The 18,710-nt window shown below is 41.6% G+C and overlaps 1 protein-coding gene across 22 annotated transcripts in view; it reads left to right on the plus strand.

Moving 5' to 3' along the window:
• SDK1 (sidekick cell adhesion molecule 1) overlaps window positions 1-18,710 on the plus strand; it is a 664,468-nt gene that overhangs the window by 431,049 nt on the left and 214,709 nt on the right. The window lies entirely within an intron of this gene.

The following is an 18,710-nucleotide window of genomic DNA, read 5'->3' on the forward strand; positions in this document are numbered from 1 at the left end:
CTTCAGTATATCATTTCAAAACAATAGTCGTTTCACCACAATGGTAATGGCTTTGATAAATTATACATGAATGGGATGCTTGAAGTTAGACTATAGACCTGATTTGGGGATGTCAGTATTCATGGACAGGATGGTTCTATTTGCAGTGTATGTTGGTACTAGAGCATGAAAATTTGAGTAAGAGGTTTGCAATTTCAGACCCTCAACAATATACAGTAGTAATTCCAAAAACGACAATGCCAGAGGTACATTTCAAAGATTTTTATCTTTTTTTACATTGATATCTTTGTGTATCTACTGTGAGATAAATTGTGCTTAATTTATCTTCTCAGTATACGTGAAAGTAAAGCTGGAGTAGACAAACTCTGATGTGATCTGAAATCTCAAACAGTTAAAGTTTGCTTTGAACTTACTTAGCACTTTTCATCCAAGGATCCCAAAGCACTTTACTATTACTAATAATTATAATAATACTTAGTTCTTATATAGAGATTTTTATGAGTGCGTCTCAAAGCACTTTACAAAAAAAGGTACATATCATCCCAATTATCCTTATGTTACAAGTGGGGAGATGGAGATACAGAGTGGTGAAATGACTTGCCCAAGGTCATCCAGTGACCATCAGTGGCAGAACCAAGATTAGAACTCAGACTTTCTGATTTCCAGTCCCATGCTCTTACCACTAACTAAAACTGGCTCCTAAATACAAGGATCGTTATTTTCTAGAGTATCTAATAGTTTGTCCTCAAAAATGTAAAGGATAAGGCAGTGTGAGTGGTGAGAGGGGAGAGCACATATCAGCATTGGTCAGATGAAAGCTCGCGGCAAGGATTAGGAAATGGAAATAGAGACAAAACTTAAAGACAAGTTCTACTAACATTGAGATTGTTTTTAGTGAAAGATGAACAGGTGGTATCTTAGATCACATGAATTTTGTTCTTTCTTATCCTCTCCCAACCTGCAGCGGGGTGGTCACCCCGCTCCAGCCCTGAAGGGGTTAAAGCAGCCCTGGAGAGGGCCGCAGCTGGGAAAAGGTAGGTTGATGGAGAAAGCAGCCACAGCTGTGGCCAGCTTAATCAGGGCCCCGGCTAGCCCTTATAAGATGGCAGTGGGCCTGAAGCTAAGATTCTCTCTCTAGCTTTTTGAGAGAGAAGGACCTGGCTGCCTGGGAAGCTGAGCAGGGTACCTGAGGTGGAGCAGTGCTGGGGAAGGGCAGAGGGAGCTGGGGAGCTCCAGCCAGGAAAAGCCCCAGGCTGCAGGCCTTGCTTAAAGGGCCAAAAAGGTACTGGGGCTGCAGGGGGGCAGCCCAGAGACAGGCAAAGGCAGCAGGTCCTAACCCTCCTTGCCGATGATGAGTGGTTTACAGACTGCAGTCTGCCCAAGTGAGCGGGGGCTAGATGGAGACTGGCAGTAGCCACTGAGGCAAGGTGGGGATAGAGGGTTGGGGGTTCCCCTGGGTGGGGAGACCTAGATTGTAGGTTACTGCCAGGGGCAGAACCCTGATCTAGAGGGGCACAAAGAAAAATATAAAAAGCTCAGAGAGGCCCCTTTCAAAATACCTTTTGTTAGGCCAACTCTAACCATACTAAACTTTTCCACAGTGCATCAAGAGTTCTTATGGGCATGGTCAACTTTGTGTGTTAATGTCACAGGGCCAACTTCCACATTCACTTTCACCTGAACAACTTCATTAATGACCAATTAAAGGAGTAACTGAAGGAAGAATATGATCACAGACTTGACTGCGGGTGTAAAATACTTTATTGTTGGCATTCAGAGGATCCTTGGCCATGTTACAGTCCCTAGTGTCTGCTGGAGCATCAAACAACAGCACATCACAGACAGTGCTAAAGAGAAAAAGTGGAATAGGTTTTTGCCTTATCTTCCTTAAGATAGCACAAGAAGCAGACAAATCTTAATAACAATCCCCTAGCTTTTAGGCTGGGAACAACTATTTTTTTGTTGATACAGAATCAACCTATTTTAGGTGATTTGTCTGGCAAAGAGAATGTTTATTAAAATCAGCATGTTTTCAACAGATATTAGCAGCAGTTTATTTTTAATGCATTTTGCAATTTTTTCCATCACTGGCTTATTTTGATTAGTTCCCGACAAATGTAGGAGAAACAAATATTACTAGTTCATCGTGGCACTCAATTTATCTGAAAATGCAGCTAGTGCATAATGAGGCTTTTTTTGGCAGGATCTAAGCAATAAATTGGAATTATAGGGAAGATAACATAAAACTGAAGAATAAAATGTTGGAAATTAGGTAATGGGAAAAGAAAGGAGTCAATGCCCAGAGAATTTATAGGTGCAATTCCCAGTAAGGTTAACAGGAACTGTTCACATAAATCTCCCTAACATAACGGTGCCAAGAGGACACCCCAAACAAATTACAGTTGTGAATAAACAACAGGATAGGTACAGAATGTGATGCAATGTAGGGGAGTATGTTTTCGCTTTGACTTGCAGGGATTTACATGCAGGGTTTTGTGATTATAAAATATGGTGAGTGAATATAGCACATGCAGGAGCAAGAAACTAATAACCATGGTTTGAGCCATGCATCTTGCACATCAACATTCTTCCCATACACAGCTCTGCCAATGTCCCCGATTGCTAGCCTGCTGAATCCCTGTTATTCCACTTGTAGGCCATTCTTAAATAGAGAATGTCCATTTTGTCAAATTATCACATGGTTTACTGAATGCCCCTTTCACAGGCTTCTTTCTATTGCACCATAACCCCATATCCATTCCATGGTCACCTGTTAGATGTGGTCAGAAGCCTGTAATGGATAAGCGGGGTTACACCACAGTGATCCAGCCTGTCACCAATTTAAGGAGGGAGTTATTTTCGTGGGTGGGGCTGCAATCTAATACTTCCCTTTGTGCCAGCTAAAGAAGAACAAATCGATCCTCCTGTAGTGAATATGCTTCGCTACTGTGCCTTCAAGAGGTGCCTTGAGCAAAGTCCCTGATGAGTATAGTTGTAATGTTTATATACAGGCCAAACATGATAGTGGAAACAACAAAATAAAAAGTGAGAAATGCTGTACTGAAAAATAACTAAAAGGCTCGTGTGAGATAGGCAGGATGCTTCAGGAAGAGGCAACATGTGGGTGGAGGCATGTGAGGTCATGTGGCCCTCCAGATTTGCTACTTGGTGAGTACTGAGCATGCTCAGTAAGACTGGTAAAGCTGGCTGCCCTCAGTCTCCCCCTCCCTATTGGCAGGCATGGGTCGTCTCTGGCTAGAGTTGCCAGGTGTCCGGTTCTGGTCAAAAAGGGACCCTGGCGGCTCCAGTCAGCACCGCCAACCAGGCCATTAAAAGTCCAGTTGAGGTGCTGCATGGCTAAGGCAGGCTAGTCCCTACCTCTCCTGCCACTACGTTGCAACCTGGAACCAGCCAGCAGCAAGTGCGGCTCCTAGGCAGGGGGACCATGGGGCTCCATGTTCTGCACCCGCCCTGAGCACCAGCTCTGCACTCCCATTGGCTGGGAACCATGCCCTATGTGAGCTGCGGGCGAGAGCAGCGCGCAGAGCCTTCTGGCTCCCCCTCCTAGGAGCCGGACCTGCTGCTGGCCGCTTCTGGGGCACAACACGGAACGAGGAGAGGCAGGGAGCCTGCCTTAGCCCTGCTGTGCCACTGACCGGGAGCCGCCCAAGATAAGCACATGCCCCAACCTTGAGCGCCCCCCCCAACGCAGAGCCTCCTCATCCCCAGCCCCACCCCAGAGCCCTTACCCCCTGCCTCAACCTGCAGCCCCCTTCCACATTCCAAATCCCTCAGTGCCCCCCCAGCCTGGATCCCCCTCCTGCACCCCAAACCACTCATCCCGAGCCCCTCCCCAGAGCCTGCACCCTGAGCCGGAGCCTGCACCCCAACTCCCTGCCCCAGCCTGGAGTCTCCTCCTGCACCCTGAACCCCTCATTTCTGGCCCCATGCTGTAGCCCTCACCCCCATTTAGAGCCCTCACCCCCTCCCGCACCCTCACTCACTGTCACTGGGCTGGGGCAGGGGGAACGAGCCACCGAGGGAGGGGGAATGTAGTGAATTGGAGATGGGGTCTCAGGGAAGGGATGGGGAAGGAGGCGGGGCCTCAGGGAAGAGGCGTGGCTAGGGTGTTCGGTTTTGTGCGATTAGAAAGTTGGCAAACCTATCTCTGGCTTCAGGTATGTCTGTACAGCCCATAACAGCAAGTCAACACTCAGGCTAGTGGAGCTCACACTAGTGCTTAAAAATAAACGTCTAAACAGTGCTTTGAAGTTGGGGTTCAGGCTTGAACTCGTGCTTAAGCTCACTTCCTCCCTAGGCTTCAGATCCTTAGCTCCAGCCTGCACTGTAACTTTCAAGCATGGTCTGCGCAGCTATTTTTGGAGCACTAGCATAAGCCTCACTGGCCTGAGTCTATTGACCTAGGCTGAGAGGTTTTGCCCCAGAGCTGTAGAAATACCCCCATGCCTGGTTCTCCTATTGTTTACACCAGTCTAACTCAGTAGGTTTCGATGCAGTACAATTCTCATTCAACAGAGAATGCCGTTTAACTAGCAACCGGCTCTTTGCATGTCTGTCGATTGCAGAGAAGTATTGAAATAACTAGAGCCTGCTGGTTCCTAGCTCTACAGATGAGAACCAACACCTGGATGTGAATCCGCTATTTGCTCAAGAGTGAGTGTAGATTCCAGAGCACCTGTATAATAATCTTTTGGGTCACTACACTCAGGAAGTGTGCTGGACCAGCTGGAGTTTTCATATAACTTTTTCTTCCAACCCTTCATAGACCAAATTGAATTAAAGTAAGCAGGCCCACCGACAGAAATTCCAGTCCCCAGGGCCACGGCCATCTAGGGGAGGCGGGGCCTGGGGCGGAAGTGATGAATCTGTCACTTCTGGGCCTGTCTGCACTGGCCAATCGCGCCAGCGCATGGAGTCCGGAGCAGTCTAACACACTTGGGAGCCTTGCGGCCCATCCAGGCGATTTAAAAGGGCCAGGAGCCCCCGGGCTATTTTAAATTGTCTGAGCCCCTGGACAACTGCCTCCCCCACCCCCGATCATCAGCTTAGAGGAAAGCTCACAGTCTCTAAATGAAAATGGTAGGCTGTTTCTCTGGCTTGTGTGTGTGTACGCATGTGTGCAGGGAGCAGAAGTGATTAATCCAAGAAGACCCAAAGGCTTTGTGCTGTTCTGCTCACTACAATACAGATACCTTGGATGGTGGGTGTTAGCTTCTGCCACTTCATATAAGTCCTTTCTTTTCCCCAAACCTCCATCTTCCTCAGGTTTATTTGAAGCTAACTTCCTCCATCCAGGTTCCAAGTTTCCTCTTAAAAAAAAAAATTAAAAAAAAGAAAAGGGGGCAAGGCAACAGCATCGACTGTGCTGAGTAAGAAAGAGCTGTGTAGACCTGGGTGTCACCAACATATTGATGGCACTGTAGTCTGTGACACTTCAAAATCTCCGCTAGTCATAGTACAGTGTTTAGAGGCTGATTGCAAAGTTTCCAGTCTCACAAGAAGTAATGGAATACAGCACTTAAAATTATAATAGATCTGTTTTCCTTTGTGTTTGGAGAAGGTTGGTTAGTGTTGTTTACGATGCTAGTAAGAGGGTACAGAGAGTGAACACCAGACCAGGGAAAAGCCACTGGGTGAGAGACAAAGCAATGAGGACCTTAGGAAGCATGCGGGCTAAATAAACCACAGGTCAGAAGTAGAACTGAAGAGCAAAGAACTTTGCTGAGTAAAAATCAAGGCAAGACAGAGGTAGAAAAAGACACAGAACTGTAGAAAATGTCTGACTGAAAGGCCTGCACAGATGAGATGGGCTAGATTGCAAACCCACAAAGGTCTCTTACCATCTATCACCTTCCTTCATCATTTTGGCCAGCAACCCAGGGGAGGATAATTTCCTTCTAGATAACATGGTGATTTGTGCCCTAGATAGATTTTTGGTCACATTTTTAGAGCTAGGTCACTTTATATGTGAGTGTATATTGTACTTTCCACTGCAGAATGCACAAAAAATATGTGGCTATTAAACCACGGTGGTTTCTAAACAAAAATATACAGTATATGTATTTGGACACTTGGGAGAAACAAAATGTTTGGGAATTCTCAAATCAGAAAAGCAACAAATGAGCCCAAGTCATTGTGTGACAAAGCCTACAGATGTCCAGAATCCCAGTTTCAGCGAAACCTCAACACCATCATTGGTGAAGATCCTGCTTACAAATTCTTACACATAGCCCTTGCTATGAACATTCATAGATTAAACTAGACAGCTCCTTTTCTAGTTTTACTTCATCTTTGCTGTGTTTGCTCCTGGGGCCATCTACAGTACATTTTCTAAGATTTAGAGAATGAGTGAAAAATTACAGAACATGAAGCACCACAGAAATATTCTTTTAAGGTGTTGGTTTTATGAAAAGGAAGAGAGGAGAGATTGAACTTTGGTTCAGTTATAATTGAAACTACAGTGTTCTTCAACCTGTAAGCTGTTGAATGCCTTTTTGACCAGGAAGTCAAAAACGGTGGGTTTTTGGCAAAGTTGTTGTTGAAACATTTTAAACATTTTAATATTTCTTATCCTAATTAGGTTTTTCTGTATGTGGCAGCTAAAAAAGGGGGGTATAGTGAATTACATTAAAGACTAACAGCTTTATTGGGGCATAAGCATTTGTGAGTAAAAATACCCTTTTCATCAGATGCATGGAGTGAAAATTACAGACATCTGAAGAAGTGGGTGTTTTACCCACAAAAGCTTATGCCCATATTAATCTGTTAGTTTTTAAGGTGCTACCAGACTCCTCGTTGTTTTTGTGGATACAGACTAACACGGCTACCCCTCTGATACATAGTTAATTACATTGATGTTAAATGCTACAGCTAAATGCTCTTTTTTGCAATGATATTTGTCAGCTGTTTAACAGTTCATAGCCAACTTCAGGGGAGTCTAGGGGATGAATTGAAAAAGGATTATGTATCCAGTAGAATTTACAGGAAGAATTTTAGGTGCATAGAATATAGTTACTGTAACTAGACTGTGGCCAGGACGCCAGAGTTAATGTACTCTTGTAAAATATACAGTGGGATTTAAGTCAGGAGATCTCAGTTTTATATCCCACCTCAAAAATGGGATCTTCTTTACCCGGAAAGTCACTAACGCCATTATAGGGCATTAGTTCAGTACAGACTCAGAGGGAAGAATGCCAAGAATTTTTGACAGACATAATTTTATATTAGCATCAAAAGCCTTTAAAATCATTAATTTCTTTATAATTGAAAATTTGGGATTCTGCTTTTCATGACTTGTACTGATATGTATAGGGTGTGATCAAGCCACATTGAAACATTAAAAGTTTAATGTTTTTCTTGTTAAAATTAAAATAAATTAAGAAAATGGTTAGGATATCTAGGAGCATTTATCTAGCAAAAAAAGTGAAACACTGAATTAACTCTCTTGCATTTTCCTTAAATTGAAAACTAGCTTACACAAAACTAGTAAGCTCAAAAGGTGACGTGTCCGCTGTGTTTTGGGTTGAAGATATACATGTGCAGTATGGCTTGGTGTAAATGAATTCTTTCCTCTAACCCAATGACATTATTCAAAGTTGTTCCTGCTGTTAGATACTACTAAGCGTAGAAATGGATAAGAATCTACCTCTTCAAAACATTTCAGGGAAGAGTAATCAGTGTCAGAATACTAGCACCTCTGGGGGCACCAGCGGGCAGTCACAGGAAAAGTGCCACATACAGCCCCATGATTGCAGAGAGAAACTGTTATTGTTTACATATGTAGAGGACCAAGGGGAGTTAAGCTTTGCAACCTCTATTTTGAGAAATGCTACATGAACATTAAGAGATAATTATTATTTTGAGGGAGGTCAAATTTTTGTTTTACCAACTTTGACGGCGCCTTTTAAACTCAACTTGTATCTAAACAATGCAGAAGCGTAATAAGAGAGTATAATGTTGCATATCATATGTGCTACTCACTACTAAGAGATGTTACTACCCAGGACAGTGATCGTCTGAAATGCCCTAAATACACTGTAGCAATTGCATTAGTTGTGGATGTTTTCATGCTCAGTAGTTGAATTGATGCCATTCCTTGTATCCTGGGATCTAACTTTACTTTTTTCTTTTTCCCTTATGTCTTATTTATTGATGGGAGGCTGGTACCCCTAGAAGGGTCTGTGATACATGTGGTGTACATATGTTACACGGAAAGCATAAATTTACAAATAAATAAGGGCTAGGTGCACACGAATGAATAAAATGCATTCACAGACTGAAAAGCATCTGAGAGAAGTGTTAATTTTTCTTGAAAACAGTGATGGAAGAACTATTTCTTTCTTTGCTGTAATGGAATGACAAACTATATGAATGGTTCTTTGGCACTGTGCTGCATCAGCAAACGGTCTTCATTTGATTTTCTGTGGAGTGTGCAGTGCTTTGTGTTTCTGTTCAGCAGCCCATGTGCAGTGTCACAGGGTTATTTTTTTTTCTTTCTTTCTTTTTTTTTTTTTTAAAGACAAAACCCAGAATAGACTCTCTTGCTGTGCTGTTGCCTTACCCTAGGACAATAGTCTACTCATGGCTGTCTCTTATAAAAAATGTTGTTCAAGCAGAATTAGATGCACCCAAATTGCTGTGTGCCTACAAAGGCATTCTGTATTTACCAGTGAATTTGACTGTGCTAGTAATATATCTGCATGTTATAAAAGCCAGACAGGGTCATTAAAATACAAAGCTATGGAAATAAATGTCTGATTCCTTATTTTTTACATAACATAAATGTGTGTATGCCATGTACTGTGTGTACCATGTCACCCTGATCATGTATCACTTTTGATGCCTTGCTCTTAATCATTTTTGCATCCAGTCTGAAATAGCTCTCCTGGTTTTCAGAACTCTCCACAGAGTTGCTCTATTGCATCTTTCGGATCTCTTCTTCATTTCTCCTCCCAGTTTTTCTGTCTGTGCAGCCAGTCATAGAGAAGGGGGTGGGGGAATGCTCAGGAATTTTGCAGAAGCCTATGTGCATTAAAAAGCCACCATTACCCATGAATTTAGGGGCACCACAACTAGTAATAAAAAATCTTGACCTGGCTTTCTGACATCTCCTAGTGGATGTCTAGTGGTCAGCTAAAGTTCAATGTGGGTGAAACAGAGCTCTTAAACTTTACTCCCAAGCTCCTTTCTCACCAACTCCTTTCTTGGTCACTTGAGGTTACTGTGTGATAGTCTCTCAATCTCTATAACTATGGACAACACCAACATCCTGCCTGTCACTGAGGCCTGTAAACTGGGCATCATTTTTTACTTGGTCCTCATATCCAGGCTATGTCTAAATCTTGCAGAATTGGTCTGCATCACATCACATTTCCTATCCATCCACACAGCTAAAATTCTTGTCTAGGTTCTCATAAACTCATGTCTCAATTACTTCAATAGCCTTCTCTCTGACCTTAACAAATTCAGTCTTGCCTCACTCATATCCATCCATTCAGAATGCTGCTGCAAATGTTTTCCTAGCCCATTGCTTTGATCAAATCACCCTTCTCTTTGCATCTCTCCACTGGCTTCTCCTTCTCTATAGCATCAAACTGCTTGTCTTTACTTTCAAGGCCCTTCATGGTCTATCTCAACCCTACCTGTACTGTCATTTGCTGTCAAGATGTCGACTGTCCCCTCTAACTGGCCGAGATGGCAGCCTCCATTGCCTGCTTGTTTAATTTTCTAACAAGTGCCTTAACGCTTTCTCCCATGCTGCCCCTCACATTTGGGAGGAGCTCTCTGTAAACATCCACAAACCTAACTCATCATCCTCCTTCAAAACCCTCCTTAAAATTCTCCTGTGCCATCATGCCTACCAAAGTCTTGACAATGGTTAGGTTGCTGATATGCTAAGAGCACTGCCATCGTGCTGACCAATATTGCATCACTGTTTCCTTGTACTCCCCTGTCTGTCTATCCATCTGTTGGCTTTTGTCTTATACTTAAATGGGCAGAGGGACCATCTTTTTGTTCCGCATTTGTACAGCAGCTAGTGCACTGGGGTCCTGGCCCATGACGGGCTCCTAAAAAATAATTAATAATTTTATCTTTGATCAGCTTTCCTCTGTGCCTGGTGTCACGTTTTTCCATATTGGTAGAGGGAGAAACCCTGATTGATTTATTTATATTTTCATATTGATGTCTTTGAGCAATATAATAATGGTGAACTAATAAACATGTGGGTCAAGTTTGCTGGAATATAACACATCTGAGGATCTGGATCTCAGTGGGGGCCTACTTCCTCAGTGGGGGCCTACTTCCCAATTTTCTTTGGGAGCCTTAAATATTAGCATTCTAGAAAATGAAACAAAAAATTGTATTCAATTAATTAAATAGTACTAGATTTTAGTACTGATCCAAAAATAATGTAATATCTGTGTAGTAAGCTATAGTGTTTTGGACCATTACTATAGAATAATACCCAAACTATTAACTACTCACAAACTGAGTTACTGACACCAAATGCAAATCTTTGCAAAGATAAGGAGCAACAGAGGTCTAAAATGATTTGCTATGCCCCATCCATGATGAAGTAATTAGCCCTAATGTTTTGCTGTTTTGTTTTTTTCTTAAGGATGTGCCAAAGAGTTTACTAAAATATAAATATTAAAGTTAACATTTCAAGAAGAGAGTTAACATTCCCAAAAATAAATAATTGGCTCTTGAGGATCTTGCAAATTGTACATGTTTAGTTCTGAGGCACAGGAAAGCACCTGTATTGAAAAGCTTTATTATTATTTATTAAACAATCCAAATTTTGATGCAACTGTCCTGTATCAGCAAAAAAATCCTAAAATATCAACATTTGATGATGTGAAAACTTTGTATCACAACATGGCAACAGTCTTGTCCAGAAAACAAAAGCGGTAACCACATTTTGCGTTTATCCATGGTTTTTCAGCAAACGTGCAGTTAGTTCAAAAAAAATGTTTCATTGGTTGCACTTAAATTGAAGAGCATGAAGATTACAGGATACTATTGAGTATAATAGTTTGTCTCTGGTTATATTTTTTTCTGCGTGATAAGTAAGGGTTTGGAGATATATTGAGCTCTCAGATCTCTGAAAGAGGGAAAGCCTACGAGGAAGTGTTTGCTATCTTTGGTTCCTTTGCTGTACAGCTTACATATTTTATTTTTCAATCTCAGGACAGATTGTAACCTTTTTGGTATTTCAAACACCATACAGAGTCTCCCCTGGATTACACAGTGGCAGGTTGTAAGTTAACATTTTATATGATAATTAATTATTTTGCTACATTGTAATTATAATTTTCTGATATTGCCACCTTTCTTATGTTTGTAAAAAATTGTTTAGAGTTTGGCTGCATAGTAGATATTATATAGTCCAACCTCATATACACAGTCTTGAAGTTCAATGTATTCCATTTTTTTATAGGGTATAAATGGATAGAACCAAGGGAAGACTTACATGAGAAGTATCTCTGTAAGTCTGCAATACAGTCAGCTCTGATTTGATGTCAGAATTATTGATTTCCAAACCTTGCAATATAAGATGAATTTACTTAATTCAGTGAGACGGAAAGAAGAGTGTGTTGGGGGAAGAAAATCACAATGGAGTAAGAGACCAGGAAAATGGCAGAAGTACTATGGACTTGTCATTTATTGTTTTATTTCTTTTTGTAATACTTGTAGTTGTGCACCTGCCTAGAATACAGATACCTCATTTTAAAAATCCATAACAATAAATAGTACAGGGAGAAGTATATTGGTGGGGGAAGGGGGAGAGGGAAGCAAGGCTGACATTCACCACCAGCATAAATAGGTGTAAAGCCATTGACTTCCAATTAAGCAAGTGATTGATTAGGCCTAGGGAGACAGATATAGAAGGGGGAGGGATGATGGCAGAAAGGGATGAGGGGAGATATACAAAGATAAGGGTCACAGATGGAGTGAAACAGAGAACGCAGGTGGGGACATATAGATGTAATAAATAGTTCCATAGTTTAGGATGCACAGGTGAAACAGGGTGTCCTATGTATATGCAACTCTTTCTCCCTCCCTCCGAGTCATAAGTCATTGAGTCACTCATTCTCCACAGATCTCACCTATAAAGAGTTCTCATTATTTTAGGCTGTGATTTAGACTAAATCTCATCTACCGTTTCCTTCTCACGTTCCTATATTCTTCCCTTCACCTCTGAATGTAATTAGTATCCAAGACAGCTCATCCGCAGTAGTTAATGCTTTGAATTTATCTTTTTCTTCTACTCCTATCTCCTTGTTGTTTTGGCTTGCAGTGTATATACCTATTTCTCTAAAGGGTTTTGATCTCTTTCTAAAATATTTTATGATGCTTTATATGAAAGAGCCTACATAAAAATAACATGCATTGAATGGAGTGTGTATATGGACACAGATAAACTATGAAGTTGTGACAGAGAGTACCAACAGAAGTTTGCCAATTTAAGGGAATTTTCATGCTTCTACAACTCACATTTCTTAGATCTAAAAACTGAAAGGTTTTCAATTGCTCCATAACAGCATCTAATTTATTTGCTGTTTATAAAAAGGAAAATTAAAAAAAAAATTCTAAAGCATAGAAGTTCAAAACCCTGCTGCTGTGAACACCCAGCAACCTTTTACAACAATGCTGTAATTTCAGAATGATTTTTAGCCTGAGGACGAGCGATGTGCATTTGTAGCAGCCAAATTGACACGATAGAGTGTAATGGCTCCATAAGAGCTATTACAGTCTGTTGGGTAATTAAAAGCTAGATGGAATATTGACAAATGATCCGTGCAATCTGATTGGCTAATGTCTTTGCTTTTTGAGGATTTAAATCATTTTTTACCATTTTATCATTTTTTTCATGTGGGTTCATGTTGTTTAAACCACCAGGAAATCCTATTCAGACCCAATGTTATATGAACTAAGCTGTCAAACCTTTTGCTGCTTTTTGTGTATCCTATATGTAATTTTTGCATCTCAAGCCATATGTCACACTTCTTGTGGGCAACGGTAATGTTCCACTGACCTGACAGTGAGAACATATATTTTATTTAGAACTTTCTAAAAAGTATCACACAGATTCCCCACCCATTCTGCTCCCTTTTCCCTGCTCAGGTAGAGCAAAGGAAGCATAGACAGATTGCATAGACTTTCCCCTAGCGAGATGGAGTCCCACAGTGGGCATAGGACTGGCATAACTGCCTCCCATTCCAGTCTTCCCACAGCTCTCAGGGTGTTTCAGAAGGGAGAAGAGGCATGGCTAAAGAACACTGGTCTCCCCCTGTCCTCAGGTGGTGAATGATCCCTTGGGGACCATTGCTGTGCTACCCAGGCTCTTCTAGCCAGTATCTGAGGGCATGGCTAGACAGAAAATCAGGGAGCTATAACTGGCTCCCTGACTGCCCCTTGCCCCTTTGCTGTCCTCAGTTTGGCCCTAAGTTACTAGCTAAAACTGTGTATTATTGAGTTTTAGTGAGGCCTCTGGAGTTCTGTGGCACTTCAGAACCAATTTCTGTTGCTGCATTAGTGAGGGTACAGCTGTATTTTATAGATTCTGCTGCATTACTCCTGCAATGAGGAAGTGTGCCTGCACATTCCACTGTTGCAGAGTACAAGAACTGTTTTTAATCTTTTATTTAAATAGCTTAGATGTATGTTTTCAACTTTCTCAACTCTCAATTAAGCTTTTTAAATAAAAGATGAGAAGACTGAAGAGTGCCAGTGTATGGTACTGTGGGCTCCTTAGGGGACCTGAGGCTTTTTGGAAGAAAAACGAATGATTTTAAAACATAAAATCTCCTGCTTCTTACCATACCGTTATTATTGCTTATTGACGCATTAGTGAGCATCTCCAAAACAAACAAAAGGAGGGACAGCATGCGGTTACGTATGGAGTGGAATTTAAGTAAGGAGGAAGAATTTGCTCATTGATGCCAGATTTAAAGGCATTTCTGCAGTCATCCATTGATTAGACAGTATTTCCCATGGCCACAGAATTGGGGTACAGTATAGGCCCCGAGGTTTTATCTCCTTTTATGTATTATTCTGAACATACTTAAACCTTAAAATAAGCTCTGCAATGCTGTGCACAAATTATTACTGGTATTATTCTTTGTGCTGCATCCTAAGGGTAATCCTTTGTGCCACAAATACACTCTTATGGATTTCCACCAGTTTTTCCCCTTTGGACTTCTTCTCCCATGAAGCATGCAGTTGTGGCCAAAATTAGCCCAAGGATGACTCCAGTCAAACAAGATTTTCTTCAAAACCCATCAGACCTGCTTGTTAACTGCACATTGAGCAAAGCTCATATGTGCCAGGTTTCACTCATTTGGAGGAAAAATCCCTAATTTTGAATTACTGTTATTATTTATTGAATACAGTCAGTGTGACTGGAGTTGAATAAAGATTAAGGAATACATGGGACCAGATCTTCTGCTGGAGTGAATTGATTTAGCCCTTTTGAAGTCAAAGAAATTGGGCCTGGCTGAAGATCTGGACCATCAAGTAGTTTGCGGTCTGAAAACCAGATTTTCAAACCTGAGTGCATGCACAGATACTGCCTTGTGCTTGAGTACAGGAGGTTGCTCTGTATTCCTAGACTAAATTCCCACTGTTAACTATTTTTCTTTCTTTAAGCCCTCTGACTCATAACTTGATGCATTTTATAGTGTTTCATTCAGAACCATATTGTGAGTGTGGCTCCATCTGAACGGCTGAGTCCATAACTTTGTACAGTAATCGGTAATGATCTTTCACACACACTGCCATGATATTTTAATTCCAGTAGTTACTCTAATTCCTTCTACATGTTTTATTTTTCCCCTCTCTTGCGTATGTGGCAAAGCTTTTTGTTTGGAGGGGAAGCGCAGTCTCTCCAATAAATAGCCCTCTTCTCTTGTATTTCAGGCTTTGCAATCTCACTATATGTAGCAGTTGTAATTTTAAACATCTGCCTGGTGATGCAAAGAAGACAACGGTATACACTCAAGTAGGTCAGGACCTACAAGTTCCAGCCTCTTGATTTGACCCTTGACAATGCCTCTGTGGGTTGACAGTCACTATTTTATTTTTTTTCTTATTGTCTTAATTGCAGTTGCAGTGTAAATCTATCTATTAACACAAAGGGTTGAAGTAAAGAAAAGAAATGCAGCTATTCCTGGGTGCTTTGGCTCTCAAAGTAGCTTCTCAGCCCTATGGTTGTGTGGAATCAATGCCACTGATAACTTTTCGGTCATATGTTGTTATAGTGTTGAGTAGGAGCACTGAAAACGTTTTTAAAAACAAAAGCTTCAGAACTGCGATAATGCTGACATATCATTAGTATGATTGACATGATAAATAAGTCAGGTCATAAGGAATAATGCAGCAGTAAATCCCTGGCCACATGAACTTCCTGAGGGGAAAAGGGGTCTATTAAATTTTCTGTATAGAAATTGCAGTCAGTGGTGTATAAACAATGTATTATATAGCAACCTGTTCATTGCTCAAGTTGTTATTGGCAGGAGCTGTCATATTTCTATAGTGTGATGGGGAAAGGCCAGATGGCTATAGTAAAGTAGTGAGGAACAGGTATGTTAGCCCCAGGCTAAACAAATCCGTGGTACCATGGTAATCAAATGGCAGTTGCTCCAGGTTAATCAAGACACCTGGGGCCAATTAAGATCTTTCTAGAAAGCAGTGGAGATAGCTAGGTTGATTGAGACACCTGAAGCCAATCAAGGGCTGGCTGGAACTAGTTAAAAGCCTCCCAGTTAGTGAAGTGCGTGTGTCAGGAGCTGTAGGAGAAAGCCGTACTGTTGGAGAGACTGAGCAGTACAAACCATATCAGGCACAAGGAAGGAGGCCCTGAGGTAAGGGTGAAGTGGATCTTGAGGAAGTGGGGGCTGCTGTGGGGAAGTGGCCCAGGGAATTGTACATGTCCTGTTTCTAAAAAGTCAGCTACCATAGCTGATACTACTAGGGTCCCTGGGCTGGAGCCTGGAGTAGAGGGTGGGCCCAGGCTCCTCCCTTTGCCCCCGATTAATCACTGAGACTAGGAGACAACAGAGACTGTGCAAGGTAGGGTAGCTTCTAACCTCCCTTGCTCAGAATCAGGAAGGTTCATTAAGGACTGGAGTTCTTCTGAGATTCAGTAGCACACACTATCTGTATGCAGCTAGGCACCTCATTCAGTGGCTCTCCAACATTCATGACATTGCTCGTTATCTGTCAAGCAGATCAAGGAAACTCAAAAATGCTATCTAAATGTAAACAGGTGGGAAATCAGTGATGCAAGTCAGGACGGACTAAAACTGTCAGCCAAGGGTCTGGCTAATAAATAACTCAATGGACAGCAGGGCTCTGTGGCTTTAGCCCTGGTTGAGGAGAATCTTGACCAATTTTAGGATAGTATTCCCAGCATTTAACGGAGTTTCAGGGTAGGTTGAATCAAGCCGTCAAAGAGATGTCAGAGAACCAAATCCTCTCTCTTTCAAATCTAGGGGATTTGAGTCCCATTGAGCCACCCCTACATACAATATCTCTAGGAGAAGAGGTATATAGTTGGTCTTGTTGAGGATCTTCCTTCAAAAGATGCTCCCAGTGTGGACCCCAAGAGACTCAAAACTATTTCTGACTTGCCTGCATTCATACTTCCCCTTCCTCTAGAAAGACCTTGGTTTCTTCTGGGACATATGGGAATCTGTCACCAAATTCACAGAAGTAACTGAACAGAATTCAGTTTCCTTGATTCCCCCATTCCCAGGGGGATGTCATCTTCCTTTCCCAAAAATCCCTTCAAGTGCTCCAGGATTTGTGATACCATTTCTCACTTAAGCTCCATAAGCACTGTTGTTCCAGTTCCAAACTCAGAGTAGTGGTATCCAAGTGACTAGGGAAAACAGACTGACCCTCAGTCTCAAGAAGCTGAACCAGTGCTGTATGTCCTCAAAAGCCATTTCCTGATATAATCTAAAAAATCTTTGTTCATGATCATCCACTCAGAGATATCTTAGTATCAGCTGACCTTTCAGACACATGTATTTATCCATGTGACATCTCTAACCACGCATTTCCAGCAGTGTTTCTATTTCACCAAAGAAGAATCTCCAGCCCTACCAACCTAAATCACAGCTGCACCATGAGTACTGACCAAGGGGTTGTTGATAGTGGCAGCATTCAAGAGTGAATGAAAGCAATGGCATTTTACCTGGCTGCTCACTTCACCCAAGTTGATTTGTTATGCCTGAAGACCTACTACAAGTTACAATGATCTCTGGGAGCTGAAGCAGCTAGGACGTAGATTGGAGAGCTGTCAAGAGAGCAGCTTGGAGTCTGATCATTTTCTATGCACAAGTCCTAAGCTAGTGTTTAGAAGAGTTGTCACTGAGGGCAAGAGATGTTATTTGTCCTTGGCCATTAAGAGCCAAATTGGGCTGCCTTGCAGTGGCTCACTAAGACGTTACTTTTTTTTTTATTCTCCCATATTGTATTCCATAATCTAAGTTTTCACTTAAGAGTCTCTAACCCATATAGTTATGAAGGTAACTTTCAAACTAAGTATAAATCAATGCAATGATGTGTGCCTGAGTCTGCAGGCAGCGTGAAATAGCTTTGAAAGGTATGAACCACTTCTTTTATTCTTATTTTGACATCATGTGTGGTGGAGCTTGGGGAGAATAACACTGACTAATTTTTTTCCAAGCCAATCATTGTTGGCCAGAGACACCATGAGGAACTGTCCGGCTTAGTGCTTTCAGGCAGCATGCAACTGCATTTAATCCAGACTGCCTTGCAGCATTAATAATTCTTTCAATTGAACATTGTGGTAAAAAGGGAATCTGGGGAATGAGAAACAACATAGATGCATGGGGCATCTTCAGAGCCACAAAATCAGTATGGATCTTGGTTATCTGCTGGTATGGGGGGAAGAAACCCTGCTTCTTCCTCCAATGGGAAAATGTGTAAGAAGCTCAGAGAGGGAAACCTCAGTTTCCTATCCGCTACATGCATGCGGCCCATGCAGGGGTTGAGATGACTCAGTAAAGAGGAGAGGACAGACTTTTATCTGTTGTTGCCTCCTTTACATGTTGCTCACGCTGTATTTTCCAAGAGCACATTTGACTTATTATGTTTTTCCTCTGGTGATAAATTTTAACTTTCTAATAGTAGGAGCAAAGGTTTTATGCAGAATGAAATTAGCTATTTAAAATGTTTAGCTTCACTTCCTTGCTCCATTTTACATTTTATGTATTCCTACCCATAGATCTAAATATGAAAGGGCAGAAAAATTCTTGGTGTTTGAAATGTTTGTTGTAAAGGATTTTTCATGACAAAGTCGGCTGTGCCAGGTTCCTCTGGGAGCGAAGAGAAATAGGCCTTTTTCAGTGACGTGTTTTCTTTTGTCTTTAATATTAGTTACCACTATTAATTGTAAACTTAATATTTTTTGACATTTTGTGGGTAAGAAAAAGGGACACTCTGTTTGCAATTCTTTGTAAAATGTACAATTTTAAAACTGAACCTGCCTTTATTAGGTTCAGCCACCCGCTCTGATTTCAAAGACACTTGTTGTATGGTCCAATGTCAGATATAGAAGGTTCATCATAATTTCCATCAGGAATGAAGCTAGTGCTACTCTAGCCACTATTCAATTAGTTATGAACCTAAAACTGCTGAAAACCGCCATGTGGGAG

The sequence above is a fragment of the Mauremys mutica genome, chromosome 11 (genome assembly GCF_020497125.1).
Source record: "Mauremys mutica isolate MM-2020 ecotype Southern chromosome 11, ASM2049712v1, whole genome shotgun sequence".
In the NCBI taxonomy this organism is placed as follows: Eukaryota; Metazoa; Chordata; order Testudines; family Geoemydidae; genus Mauremys; species Mauremys mutica.